We start from the raw sequence: 15,109 nt of genomic DNA, 5'->3' as shown, positions 1-15,109 counted from the left end.
AATGAGGCTGTGATCAGCTTTTATCCTGAAGGTGAAGGAACTGGAACATCTTTCTGCAGCAGCTGGTAATATCCTAGCTCTGATGGTTAATTGACTCTTGTGGTCAGATCACTGAATTTAGAGGGATCTGGCAGCTTAAGTTTCTAGACCTAATCATTAGTTGCAAATCATCTCAGTACGCGCACTGGAAATAGGCTATCAGGGCTTGAGCCTGTCCGAGGAATTTTTGAAGGTATTGTGTGGATCCCAAGTCTGCACGCAGAGAAGGACACCTGATTAATAAGTAATCATATTTTTTGGAAGATACAAGAGGAGAAGTGGTCTCAGCCAGAGTGCCCTCTGCCAGGAACGTCTCTTATTTTACAGGGATCCAAGCCGTGAGTGGGAAGGAAATGGAAAACGTCGTCAGTGTTTGCTGTCCTCTTCCTACTAAAGACAACTTCTTACGCTGAGCCAACACTCTTAATCATGAGTCATGCACTAGCACTGGGAGGTTGCCAGTTAAACCATTCTGATCTTAATCAACAGCCTGGCAGTTCAGAAAGCGAACAGTTATTTCTGCGCCTAGAAGAGGGCTTTGAGAAGTGTCTGCTAACAGCTACGTTACAAACTGTGGATTTGAGATTGCTGTACTATAACATCCATTCAGGTGTCTTTCTTATCCAGAACCAAACATGACAGACACCACCAGTGACTACACACAGTATAGTTCAGTAGAAGAGCCATGGGAAAGGCATTACCATAATGAGAGCCTCACAAACGCCCTCAACAACAGTTGCATAAACCGTTGTGTAAACCATATATATCGGCCCAGGTCTCAAAAACGGTGTGTAAACCCCCTACTGACCTTTGTTCTGCATGGTCGGGAGGGTTTGCCCATGTACCTGGACATTTCTCTGTAAACAGCTACCTCTGTGGGTCTGACAGGCATTAGGAAGCAGTTATGGAAGAGGGCAATGTTGACACCAGAAAGCAGCTATTATGGGCTCTTTCAGGTTCCACAGAAGCCCTCAGAACCTTTTTGCAGATATTCAGAAATCCTCTTTCTGGGCTTGTTTAAAGAGTCAGGACAGGGAAGGATGAGGGACTGTTCCTTTCATTTCCTAGTTCCTGGCCTTTTACCAGTGAGTTCCTTTATCAGTGCTGTGCCAAAAACGCAGCCCTGGAATGGAGTGTGAATTCTCTGTGGCGCTCCCAATCAGCACAGGAAGGTGACAACTGGGTGTTGGTGACACTTGCTGTCACGTACAGTCCTCTATTGCTTTTATTCTATTACCAGTAATTGAAAGGTCAGCCAAATTTTTCTTAGACAATTAAGTGACATTTACACGTAGGAGATTGCAAGGAGCCAGAGATGCTTTTCCAAATGCTGCTGCAAACACAGTCTGATATGTCACCACTGCCAAAGCATTAACACCAGAGCATATTTTTAAGTCAAGCTGGACATGGCACATTTAGAAAAGCCCGTACTGCTACACTGGCCAAGGACTCTATAAATGCGTGCATTTTATCTTGGCAGGTGTTTCTTCACACGGTCCTTCAGACAAAGCAGAATCCCCTTGAAGGCCAAAAGACTGGTCTTACTTAATACAAGATTATGTCTGGAAATGGAAAATCATAAGTGACAGGAGGACGGCCAAGGTTGGAAATCTGGCCAAGGGGCACAGCAGGTTGCGTTCGTGGTGGCTGAGACCCAGCGTGTCCAGGCTCATGCACTGAGTGCTTGCCTCATACAGCCCCTTCCTACAATTACCTTCAGGACGTGGGAGGAGTGCATCTCATCCCTCGTTTGAGGGGCTGGGCTTAGAGAATTGTTGTGCAAACTTCAAAGAACTGTCTCCTCCTTGAGTGGCAGCACAGCACCAACAGGTTCCCCCCTTGCCTGCAGGTGAACAGTTTGGGGGACTCCCAGGACAAGGATCTCCATCCTAGTTCCTAGCCCAACACACGGGGGCTGCAGTCCGGCATGTCACAGACCATCGTGCTGTTTCATGCACTGGTAAAGAAAACACTGGAGTGACCTGTTGTTTGCTTAGGTATTTGTGTAATGGGTCAGATTGCAGGATCTGTTATGGCCGGTTCCCTTCCATAAAAGGGATCTGAGTCCAGCACTCTTCGGGCAGCACAGGGCTGCTTGAGGGTGGCTTTGAATGCTTACAGCTACTAGAGGCTCTGCAAGGAGCATGAGCAGAGAAAAATGGATGTGGTTAGAACATCCCTTCATCCTGCTGTCCCCTGAGGACAGAAGGATTTATAGGGCTTATTGGCGCCAGCACAATTAGAGTGGCCTTCTGGAAGTGCTTCTCTGGAGGAAGAGCTTCCTACAATTGTAAAGTGTACCCCTCTGCATTTCAGTGACTCTGACTTCAAAGCAAGGTGTTCAGAAATACTCCTATAAATATCTGACAAAGAGGGAGGATACAGATTTCTCCTGTTGAACCAGCTCTGAAACAGCAACTGCATTATTCATGTGTGGTTCACGGTTTGGTGTTTAGGCTCGATGGAATGAATAACCAGAAAGTGAAAGGGGAATTAACAAACTAATTTGTGTTCTTATTTATGTGCTGCTTTAGCTGTTTCCTACTGTTGGCTGTAACTTGAGGGTTTTGATGGCTTTGTAAAGTGCATCTTTTTTATACTTAGACTGAAAAAAATTGAACTTGAGATGAACCCAAATCTCATACCAGAGTACCTCACGCTGAAGGGAAATGCAAGTCTGCATCTGAACTCATCTTTTGTTAGAGCAGTTTTGTAAACAGAAATGTGTGTGTTGTGGTGACTCTGCAGCCCTAGCAATTTGCACCAAGTGGGTTCATTTCGCTGCAAAAACACAGAAGCCATATCCAACGCCTAGAAGACGGTTCCCAGCGTGCTGTTTGCTGGACAGTGGCTGGCTGAAGAAGCCTCCCTTGAGGCTATCCGTAGCTCCCAGCACGGTCCCGCAGTGCAGCCATTAATGACTGCAGATGTGTTGGTGTGAAGCAGATTTTTTCACAACACCCTTTCTGATTGCTGCTGTTGTTGCCCAGGCTTAGGAAAAGGATGACTTCAGCAGAAAACGGAGATAATGGAATGCTTTATGCCAAGAGGGAATGTAGGGTAAGAGCTACCATGGATGGGAAGTGGTGTCAGCAGCCTGAGATAACACGAGTGGCTGGTGGGACAGGAAGCAGCTTGGGATCACAGTTGAGCTCTGCTAATGGGAACACATGCTTTAACTTATTAGAGCATTACTTGGCTTTTCCTGCTCTTTCAGCATGATTTGCCATGTAGACCCACACACGTGCTTATGCTTGATGTCAGACTGTTGGATGTTACAAGAGAAAGGATGATGTCAGGGGAGTTGTAGAAACACGTTCAGATACTCTACCTCATAGGCCTGGAGCAGCTGAAGTTGCTCCATGACGTGGAACCTTTTTCCTTGTAACACCGAAGGAAGGTTTGGAGTTCTACAGGAACTGCCCAGAGTTCAGTCCATCTAGTCAAGCCTACCCAGTATCACAAGCTACTAAATTTTCCTTGAATATTTTAGATCAATCTTGAAGGCCAAGCCAGCATTTCACTTATCAATTACTTTGAGTGCCTAGCACGGGAAGGGAATGGAGAAAAGCACGGCATTGTCACTGGTAAGGTCTGGGGAGGTGGGTGTACCCCCTGTAGTCCTACCGAGAAATCCACCCTGGATGGCAGAAGGCAGAAAACCAAGTGTACTCTGAAACACCCCACCTTCTTTCCCTAAAACCTGGTGACCAAAACAACCTTGAACCTGTAAGCATATTCTTGTTGCCACAGAGAGGACATGGAGCTCCTGCCTCCCCTTCAAAAAGGCAGGTAGAACACCCCCACTGATGGAAGCTGACTGACAAACCTGGGGGAAAAAATCCTCTTATATTTACTGGTAACCAGCTGATGCTGCAGGGCACGAAATCTAATTATTGTCTTAGGGCAGAGCCGCACCTTTTATGAGCGTGTCCCATTATGGAAGGGAATCTGAATCTCTCTTCTCTTAGGCCCTGGGGAGACCAGGATGATTGGAGTCACATCGCGCTCCCCCTTCATGTGCATGCAAGCAAAGACTGTCACAAACACTGGATCAGAGCACATAGCCTAGAAAGACGCTGAATCTCCTCTTAAAGGTACCAGGAGATGGCAACACCATTATTCTTTCTAGTCACCTCTGATTTTTATTCAGCTAGCTGCAAGGAAATTATGTCTTGATTCAAAGTACAAATTATTAATGCTATATTCTAAATAGCAAATGGTTGTTTTGCTGCTTTGTATGAGATCAGATCAAATCACTCACACTGCTGAATGTGGACTTTTCCTGAGATGTAATTTTTCTAGCTATTTTTCTTGCTATTTTTTTCTAGCTACCCTCACGAACCTTTCATTTGAAAAGTTGAAAAAGTTGAATCTTTTATGCTGCTAATCATGAGGCCCATTTCCCTAAACCTGGAATTCTTTGTTTAAACTTTACCAGGTGTCTTTTTTAAAGCCATTAGTGAGCTAACCACATTTTAAAAATATTTAAACATTTATTGGAGAAATTTCTTGTTAACTAGTTCAAGCTGTGATTAAAACAGAAATGAAAGAGCTTGGCTGACAATACCTGGGTAAGCTTGCATTTTCTTTTTAAAAAAGCACATGAATTCTTAAATGTTAGGACTTATTATCATTTCAGTTATTGCATGTGTATGCATTATCTGTGTGTTATAGACATGCATATATATGCAGCTATGCATATATGCATAAATATAAAAGAAGAGCACACATAACACTCACTTGCTACAGTAACTATTGTTGTGGGAGCCAATAATGGTTGGCTAGCAGTGAAAAGCATGGGAGATAAGAACACGCTTACTATTAATACTGTTCATTTTTAGAAATGCTCACAATGGGGCTCCTATTTTGACATTTTCTTCTGAAATATGAAGTATTAGGCATTGTCAGAGCCAGGATACCGGTCTAGACGGACTTTTAACTGCCTGCTGTAGTGATTCTTATCTTCCTCTGTGGGGTGAATTAGAATTCTCTGGATCAATGGATGTACACAGTCTTTTCTTGTATCAGAATAACATTACACATCCTCTTGTCATTATAACACACTGGAAGATTATTTTCAATGATAATGACAAGACCACGTCAATCACGGGTCTTTCGTAGTGGGAATTTGCCTCTTATTGCATCTTTCACATGGCAAAAATTTCCCTTTTTTGTTCTTGAATTACCATTCAGAAGTTGGTAGCCAAATGTTTGGAATTTAATAATAAGAAAAAGAAAATGTCTCATTTCTGCTGCCAGCAATGCTATAAGTTATACAGGCATTAACTTCTCCTGTGCATCCATGATTATCAAAGTGGCATAGGCGAAGCCTACATTTTGTTCTGCTTAAATATCTGTACAGATCAAAGCTTTTCCCTGATAGACACTATTGTTGAAAAACATTAGTATGCGCTACCTGTATTTTTCCGTGTTCAAAGGAAGCAATCACAGAGCACTTCATTTATTTTACTAAGAGCTCAGTAAATGCTGTGCTGTTGCCATTCTGCAAGGAAGGTATTTTCACGTAGAGGTATTGTCATTAACAGATTCTTTTCAAATTCTAGGAAGAGTGTCATATTTTTATTTGGCTTTAAGAAGACTGAACACTTAAAAAAAATGTTTGTTTTAAGGCTTTTCATTCCTTTCACGCTTTATTTTATTTTTTTTTACTTAATTAAGCAAACTGGAAATTACTTCCTTATAGACAAGTTCTTCTAGGCCCACTGCTGGACCCTGGACTCAGTATATAACCAATAAAGATGCTGACCAATGGTGTCCGCAGGATCTGAAAGAAAGTGGAAATGGATTATAGAAGATGCCAACTGTAAAAAAAAGAAAAAAGAAAAAAAGAAAGTGCACCAAGAAGTTCTCTCTTATAAAGAGCAAAGACTTAGCTCAAATGTTGATAGAGCAACCAAGTGTAGGTGGCTGAAGTTAGACAATCTGAAGCATCTTAGTGTCTTTGGAGGGAAGGGAGCATTTTCAAATGTCTCGGACACTGCCATGCATTCAGAGGTCAATCTCACTCTGAAATTTTAGGAATTTAACCCACATTTTCTAACATTAGGGACGGGAGCACAAGTCTTCCTGACACTCGATACAATTTAAATGCCTAAGTTGGGAAGATGCTTTAGAATCATCAGACTCATCACCTCTGCTTTGTGCATTTTCTTTATCTTCATTTTGGTCATTCTGTGCATTTTGTGCTTGGGACTATTTATCCTTCTAACAAATAACCAATTTAAAAATAATTACAATTGATTAGTCTCTTCTAAGTCCCCGGTTTTCCTACTTTGCTAATCTGTAAAACTTCCCAAGAAAAATGGTGTCTTAATTGCAGCATTTTGCACCTTGACATTAACTGTATATTTCACTCATGGCCAATTTAAAAATCAAAATAGAAACTTTGTAATAGTCTCCCTTTACAGTTTGGGTTATGAGAAGCTGAGAATTCCCTTAGGCTTGATTGATAAAACATGGCATTTATCCTATTCCTAGGATGATGTTCAGCAAACTTTATGACAGAGGGAAACAGCTGGTAAAGTGGGTTCATGGAAAGGTGAAGGTAATATAGACATAAAAAACAAGAGGATAATGATTTTAAAAGGGATAATAGTTGTAATAACACCATTAACCTTTTGCTTCAAATTATTGAATGTGTGGTCTCTTCAGCAGGCTAATCAAAGGTTTGCATTAACTGCAATGCAAGAGGAAGTGGCAATATACAACCTGAGGTGATTTTTTTCCCTCTTACTATTATTCACTATCAAACTCTTACTAAAAAAAAAAAAAAAAAAAAGAAAAGAAAAGAAAAGAAAAGAGAAAAACCAACCCTTTGGCTGCTGAAGACCCCTTTCAGTTTTGAAATGAAGATGACTTACTTTCAGAGGAAACAAACTCCAGCTTCCTTCCTGCCTTGTAAAAGCTGGATTTTACAGGGGGAAAAAAAAGAAATAAATATAATTTGTTATAGATACATAAAAAAATCAAGTCAGAGATGTAAACAGGCAGCAAAATGCTATAGGGCAGACTGTCAGTAAAAGCGGTCTGTGAGCTGGCTTTGCCTGTGTGGTGGGACCACACAGAGGAGGGTCAGCAGCAGGGACTCAGCTGAAGCCGTGCGTGGTAGTGTGGTGGCATCCCCTCATAAACTGGGTGTGCTAATGCAGGTCGGTCATGGCTCACCTGGGACATGGGGAGCTCCATGCCAGGTCACTCTAGGTGTCTGAACAGTTAATTATGCCTGGATCCGTGAAAAGCTGCCTTTTTCGCTTTCATTTTACATGCGCGCAGGGTTGGCTAGCAGAGGCAGACTATGCTCTGACAATTTATTCAAATGCTAAAAGGCAAATGCATTGATGGTGGAAAATTGCCATAGATGATGGAAAGGCTCCCAGTGACTTGATGGGATTATTCAGGAATATGTCCAGACAGACAAAGCTGCTCTGTCATGTCATTTCCCTGGCGATGGTCTTTATTGTTCACGTAAGGCATCTGAGGTGTGCATCAGAGGTTGGGAGCCTGTGGTCTGTGTGCAGTCACAGAGAGAGAATCGCCCAAGTTAGACACCTACAGCAAGATTGTCTGACTAGCTTGCAACCTATTGTGTCAATCTAGTATGAAAGGAATAAGTGTAAAAGGAAGTTTGCGCCGTTCCTCACTGACAAAACCCCATACTATTAACAGCCCCCTTCTGTGGAATCAGGGGATGGTGAAAGACTTCGGGAGCAGTGTGCCTTGAATTTGAATTAGCCAGATTGAATTTAAAATCAACAAGCTGAAAGGGCCTGAGATAAGAAGTCAGAACATTCAGAGGAAATGAGAACTGTTCCGGGAACTAAAGGTGAAAGAATCACTAAGTCACATTAAAATTATTCAGCAAGAATAGAGACACCTTTTCTTTTCCTCAACACCTTTTCTTAGAAGTCATCTATAATCAGTAACCTTTCCCAGACACTTTACCAGGCTGTTTTTAGTAGCTCAATCTTTTGTTTCAAAACCACCCATTGATTCAGTGCCCTAAGTGAGAAGTAATTAAGGTGGACAGAAATCTTGCCTGCTATATGGATGTATGAGGTGTAGAAGAGAGGACAAAGGGGAGTGAACATTTTTTTTCCAAAAAATAGCTCCTGCAACATGCGAGTCCGCTGTAGTGCGTTGTTAAACACACGTGCATGTAGATAGAAGCTGTATTTGCCTTCCTGTCTATTGATCTGTTCATTGCCATATACACACATGCTGATATACATACGTGTGTGTTCCTGGAAAATAATGAACTGTTGAGGCAGTACTTTGTCAGAATATCATTTAAAGAGTTACATCCTTTTAATGCACAGTAGTTTAAGCAAACTCCAAGGTTCTTACTCGGCAATAAAGCCATTAAATCATCTTAAATACCATGTCATAATGACAATTTGATGCCACCAGATGTGGCACTAGGGATTTTTTTTTAAATGCTTTCCTGCAGATACAGCTCCCTGAATTTTAAATTCTCTAGCCTGTTTGCACAGCTGTTAGATCACAGAGCTCTGTCATCTTTTTGCCTTGCATCAGTTATTCACTAAATCATGTGTGGTGTGACTACAAACTCACTACATCTCTAGTGTTTAGGCTCATATCCGCTTCGTCTCATAAAGGCTGAATAGTTGGGCCGTATGGGAGAGGCTGCGTGAGCATTAAAATCCAGGAGCAGGATGCATTCCAGCTGTGGAGCTCCCTCATGGGGACATTTCCAAGATGCAGTCAGAACACTGCCCCTCACATACCCTTTTCTCTGGCTACTTAGCATCCTGGGTCTGTGAAAAATACAAACGCCTGGCCCTTTTCTCATCTTTTCTTATACTGTCAGCCAAAAAGGCAACCAGGCTGATATTACGGCACCACTTGGACACCAGAGAGACCTGGGAGAGGAATCACATTAACAGGATGCTGGTAGAGTCCAAAAAAATCACACACAAAGAAGTATTACTGCATACAAGTGCATATTTAAATAGCAGAGAAAGCCACGGGAGGCTGTGGAAAACTTGGAGGCCAACAAAAATATGCTAAACGAAGAGCAAAATGCATGGGGGATAGATTCTTTCCTGGCCCCGAAACATGGTCCAGAAACAATCACTAGTCCACAAAGTCCCATGGTTCTGGTCCACAGAAAAAGGCAGGGTGTGAGAGAGGTGCGTTGGCAAGGACTTCGTGCAAGGTCATGAGTTTTGTGCAGTTAGAGTGCTCCTAAGTGTGATCACATTTCAGGAGAATTTGGTGCTGTCCTTTAGCAGGTCAAAATCTTTGGCTGCGACCTGGGAAGATCGCTGAGCACTTTTCCAGAGAGTGAGAAAAATCGGCACCAAGCACAGAAAGCCTGGCTACCCGTGTGAGCCAAGCAGCCCCTGAACTCAGCCTGAATGCGATTCCGTGCTGCGACAACCCTGAGCTCCTGTCATTGCCAAAGGATTATTCAATCCTGATTTAACGTGAACTAGAAATACTCTCAAAAAGGCTGATTCAAAGCCTGGTGGAGAGAGTCCCATTGACTTGCACAGGGTTTTGGTTTGATTCGCTGTTTGGCTTTGGGGCTGACACACAAATGTTTGAGCAGCTCTGTACTGAAGAGGGCATGCAATGCTGTCTAGATTACCCTCCAGTGAAGTGTAATATTTGATAACATCAGTAAATACAAAAGAGAAACAAAATGACAACAGCGTTTGAGCAGCTTGTGATAGCAAATGAGGTGGAAAAGTTAAATGGATATAGAAAAGGATCCCCAGAGGTTGGATCGCAGCACGCTGCTGGTGGGAGCCCGGTTGTTTCTATACTGCTATCAACATGTGGAGCTCTAAATCTTCTTGAATCGTGGCTGAACGGAGATTTGCTCATGGCTCCCTTTTCTCTTATTCATATTGTATAGGCTGTCCTCCTCTCCTACCAGCAAACAAATAAAACCTTTGTGCCAGCTATAGCAGCAGTTTACATGGAAAACAATGAAGCAATTTCAGGCAAGTATTAAATGTAATTTTGGCTTTTTTTTGCTGTCACTTAGCAGCTCGGAAGAGGCTCTGCACTGATGTGCAGACACTGGTGTGCGTTACGCAAACTCCTATCACAATCTCATTGACTGTTTGTGGACCCCCATATCTCTCTGTTTCCATCTGTTGTTTTATGTTTTAAGACTAAGTTGTTTGGAGGATGTCCAAATTCTTCTCCCTTCCCCAACTTGGGTGAAGTACCTGCCTGCCTTAGGCTCCTGGTATAGACAGCAGAGAGAGGAGCTTCTCCAAAGAGTGACTCGCTGATGGCTGGGGCGCTCCTTTCTCTCCCTCTCCTCCCCTCCTTACTTCCACCCTCTTCCTCTGACTGCCCAGGGGTTTTGTAGGGTGCCTGAGTACATTGCCCCAGCAAAGGGCATAAGTTTGACAGGGTGAATCTGGGCTGTGCTGCTTTCTTGAGCTGGTGATGATTTGGAACTAAGATAACACAGACTGTAAGGAGTACAAATGTGTGATCCACCAGTTTCCTGCGGCCCACGAGTGGGCAACAGCAGAGACTGCTCAGTCTAGAACGTAGCTCGTGGCTGACACAATATTTCACGAGATAACAAGGGAATTTCGAGCTTATCCAAGAAAATAGAAATGACACAGAATATAAATAAGCAAAACATATAAACCATAAACCCAATCCTATTAAAATTAACCATGTTTTAATTTCTGAAAAGGATGACATGTTGGTGTTAGATGTACTGAACAGGAAAAGATTACATGCATCATTAAAAGAAAATGTTTTCAAGGGCCCTTTTAAAAAATTGTATCTATGTTTGCAATTGCCATGTGCAAAATATAAAAATCAGAGAAGGGAAAAAAAAAAACGGCAAGCAGTGGAAATAGCCCATTTTGTGAATTACAGGAAAAAATATACCATCTGTGATTTAGTGCAGTTCCCAAGATCCCATCTGTGATCGAAGCACAGTCCTCGTTGAAGGCTGAATCCCTGAGCCGTTCCATATGATAAAACATTTCTCTTGGAAGATGCTTGGGCTAATGGGTTTGTTTTTTGTTTTTTTTTTTTTCTGGAATATGGCTCTTCTAGATGAGACATAAAACCCTAGAGACCTAAATCTGCCTCCAGTGGCCAACTACAGTTCACGTAACGAGAAGCAGGAGTGAAAGGAGGTCAACGATTTAAGCACCTCTTCTATCAGAATTTCCATACTCCTTTTTGTCAGGTGGGGTTGTTGGCTCTAAGAGGTCTAGGTGGTGATTTCATATTCTCTAGTGTAAGGACGTTGTGGTCACGTCATTTCAAAGTGCAGCATCTTCTTAAAAAATAACACCACTTCTGGCTGCCTCTGTTTTACCCACTATTGCCACGTTTTAAGTCAAGGAGGTAGATACGTAGCTAAGGCCTGTGGCTGAACTAGGAAGAAAAGCCCCTTCTCCTTTGACTTCCCAGCGCAGTTCTTTGTGCCCCAGAGGAGTGTGTGTAGTCAGCTGCGCTCCCATTTCTCCGTGCGGGCAGATGGAGTCGCTGGTCTCCCAGCATGATGAGGCCTCCCCGTGCACATGCAGCTGCGAAGCAGAAGTTATACCTATTTCCTTTTATTACTGCTGTTAATTTTTCAGCAGAGTGAGAAGGAGACTTCCATCACGCTGGCGGCAGGCCTCAAATGCAGCTGCATGGTTCAAGTCTTCTGATGCCTCTGTAAGCAGCACCACTGCAATCTGTGTCTTAGAGCAAAGGTGGCTGTAGCTCTATCAGGTAGTTATATAAATACATCTTCCATTGCAGTGCGCTATTAATTACACACACGTACACAGTGGCGTGATTTCAGTTACCACTGAAATTTATATCTGAATAATAAATGCATTCACCTATTTAATTTATGTTTATATTTTCTGCTCTATATAATTATATGCTGATTATACAATTATAGAAAATACTTACCTATTTTGCACAATTATGCTGTTAATGAAATAATGCCCGCAATAGAGCTCCGTGTGTGTGTTTGCATGTTTATGAAAATACAGCCGCAGTTGGTTGGTTCAGAGTTGTCCGGAGCTAGCTGGGCTCCAGCTGCAGTGAGGTTGCTGCCTGAACAGACGCGGTGCAGTGGAGGAGCATGTCTGTTATTGCTCTTATCACCTGAATCTCGTTGTATTACAAAATGGTTTCAGCTTTATTATAAAACACCTGCACTAAGGATGTTCATCCAAGCCTATTGCATGCCTGGCTGACCCAGCTCCTGTCCCCCTCTGCTTGGATGCACTACACGAGGTGCACGGACCTCCCAGACAGGACACCCCAGAGCCACCAACCCTCTTACGCTGTGCAGCGCAGGTTGAGGCACCAAGCCCATGTCTGCAGTTGCCTCAGTTGGTTTCAGGACAGACGTTTCATTGTGTTGAGTGCAGCCTCAGAGTGATTTAGGCATCCTTCCAAGCTAGCACAGCCCGCCACTGCGTGAGCCTGTGAGGGATGGCATGTCACGGCATGCGATGTTGTGGCACTCGGCTGCAAACTCGCAGAGTACAATTGCAGTTGGCTCTCATACAGCGCTCTGGTCTGGGTGCTCTCATGCTTGCTGGGGCTTCCTAGTCACTGGTTTTAGTACAGATGAATAAACAAACAAGCAGCAGCCACTGATAGCATCAGCATCTGTGTTTGTACCCATGGCAAGCGAAACGATTCACGCTAGCTAACACAACAAAGCCACGTCAGAGCTGGGGGCAGGCCGCCTGCCTCCCACCTGCCTTTCCCGGGGATCAGCTGGCTGCCTCCCCAGCACCTCGAGGGAGAAAATAGTGCTGTTCAGCTCGACAAATACACTGTGGCTTTGCCTCTTCCATACCGTACAGGCCTTGCAGCCAAAGGGTTAAAAAGAAGTGAGTGTGTTTGGCATGCTCTGTGGAGTGCCCGAAGTCTGAACATGAATGACCAAATTGCTTTTTACTTTTTAAATTAAGCCCTCTGTCTGCATGCATGCAGCTAACACTGCTGTTCCATTAAATAAAAGAATTTGTTCCCACTCCTGTTCTTAATAGGTAAGACCCTGCAGTTCCATCTCACAACTTTACTGACACAAGATCTTATTAAAAGCAATCCTCCCCCTCTCCTCCTTGAAATCTGAGCTTCTGATAGCTTCATCCACATTGTGTTTATTTTATATACACAGCTCTGCAGCTGCTGCTTCCTTCTTCTCCGATAAATGACAGCGTAACTGTTGCATCCACTAAAAAAAAGTAAATAAAATTAAATGGGGAAGAACAATACATCTCTGGCAGAGAATAATAACTCTTTTAAGGCACGTATCTAAATTGTACAGCCTGATCTTAATTGTAAGGATAATTCTTTGTTATTTCAAGCAACTTGGAACACGACAGAAAATGCACGCTCTTGGCAGTACATCCAGAAAGAATTCTTTGGAAACAATGGGGAGAATTCTCCTGAACTGAAAAGAGATTGAAGCTTCTTTATTAGGTTAATAGGGCTATACTCTGTGATGAGGGAAGAATGGAAGAATATGCTGCAATCTGTTGTCTGGTTGGGTTGGAAGCTTTTTCAGCACAGACAATACTGGATGAGGCCTGGAGCTTTGGGTGCCAGCATTAGCAGCAAGGCGTCCTGTGCCCAGCCACCTTCAGCCCTCTGTGTCTCCCTCCTCAGGAAGACCACGAGCAGGAGCTTTTTCCCTCATCCTCCTGGGCCGGTGAGCCAGGCTGAGCCTGTGCTGGACTGGTGCCACTGGTATGTGGCCCCCTCTGGGCCCTAGGCACTGCCTTCCTGGTATCCCAGCCTGTTTCACAGTCTGTGCTGTTGCCAATGAAGCCACCACTAACAGTGGAGGCCAGCAGCAACATGGCAGTAGCTGCCAGTGCTGTCCAGCCATGGCTGCGGGACTGGGATACAATTTCAGGTCGCTAGGCAGTCCTTTGGCAGACATCCTCTTGACTGTGCCCACAGTTTGTTGGAGGAGCTGGGAAACAACATTAACCAGAGGCAGAACAAAACAAAGGTGAGTAATGTAAAATCAAACCACCGAGTTAGAGCAGGGCAGTATTTGCTGGAATCAATTCCTGCATCAGAAGCTGGAATTGTTTTTGAGAATCGTTCAGCTCTTCCTGGAATAAGGGGAAGCTGTGCAGATGTGCAGTCTGCACTTTGGCAGCTTGACCGGTTCACAGACTGCAGCAAGTCGCTGGAGGGGAGCTAGGAACAGGAGACAGTCAGGTAGTTGTGGGAAAAAGCGGTACGGTGATCTGATGGAGGAGGAAAGGTGAATAACTACTTCAAAACAATGAAGCACTGACCTTGGTGAGGAGACAGGAAAGGATGAAAGGATAAAGAAATAATCCAGGTGATGACTTAAAAATGTAGATTATCTTTTATTTAAAAACAAGAAAAGAGAGAGAAAGCTACAAAAGGTGGGAGGTGTGTATCTGTTTTGAAAGCAGCTAAGAAAGACCTTGGGAAAGATCAAGCCAGGCCAAACACTGCAGCTCCGTGTGAGCAACAGCAGCTGACAGTCAGCCGAGGTGGAAGCCTTATCAAAAGGATGAAGGAATAATGGCTATACATGGAATGAAAAGGGTTTCCAAAATGGGTGACGCAGCACCAGTGAGAGATCTCCCCTGGATCTCATCTGGGCAGTGTCTGGAGGAAGGGGTGAAGGAGGGCATGGGCTCAGGCGAGCACACAGTGAGACTGTTCCCATGCCGCCCAGCAGGACGCAGCCGTTCTGCCTGCCCAGAGGTAGGGCTGCGCTCACCAGCTCTGCCCTGAACGCGATGCCCTGCCCCAGATGTGGCAGCACAGCCTGCACAGCTCCCCGGGAAGGTGCCGCAGGGCAGAGCTCAGCAGAGGACCCCAAAGCTTGGAGGGTGGGCTCCAGCTGTGCTTGCTGCTCCCCACAGATACCATGAGTGCTGAAGGCAATCTTAAGCCTCCTGTGCATCGCATTTGCCGTGCATTCAGTGGCAGTTTACCCTTGCACCTAAATAGATAGCAGCAAGTTGTTTACCATGGCCTCAGCCTGCTTTCTTGCCCTGCTTGCAGGGCACTCGCTGGGCTTGGTGCTGCCCGG

At 44.1% G+C, this 15,109-nt stretch overlaps 2 long non-coding RNA genes across 3 annotated transcripts in view; one reads left to right on the top strand and one right to left on the bottom strand.

Moving 5' to 3' along the window:
- Positions 1-15,109, top strand: part of LOC118171898 — a 51,122-nt gene that overhangs the window by 1,834 nt on the left and 34,179 nt on the right. Inside the window, exon 2 of one of the 2 annotated variants that reach the window (XR_004753446.1) lies at positions 4,011-4,136. The exons of the other annotated variant lie outside the window; for it this stretch is intronic. This is a non-coding gene — a long non-coding RNA (uncharacterized LOC118171898). The remainder of the gene's footprint in view (positions 1-4,010; positions 4,137-15,109) is intronic. 2 annotated transcript variants of the gene reach the window in all.
- The window catches only part of LOC118171902, a 57,757-nt gene continuing 46,778 nt past the window's right edge, over positions 4,131-15,109 (bottom strand). The window contains exons 5-6 of the long non-coding RNA XR_004753456.1: positions 6,924-6,967; positions 4,131-5,827 (exon numbers count right to left, since the gene is read on the bottom strand). This is a non-coding gene — a long non-coding RNA (uncharacterized LOC118171902). The remainder of the gene's footprint in view (positions 5,828-6,923; positions 6,968-15,109) is intronic.

This window comes from Oxyura jamaicensis, chromosome 10 (assembly GCF_011077185.1).
Source record: "Oxyura jamaicensis isolate SHBP4307 breed ruddy duck chromosome 10, BPBGC_Ojam_1.0, whole genome shotgun sequence".
In the NCBI taxonomy this organism is placed as follows: Eukaryota; Metazoa; Chordata; class Aves; order Anseriformes; family Anatidae; genus Oxyura; species Oxyura jamaicensis.
Note: the sequence above shows the minus strand (reverse complement) of the source record. Positions and strands in the feature narration are given on the sequence as shown.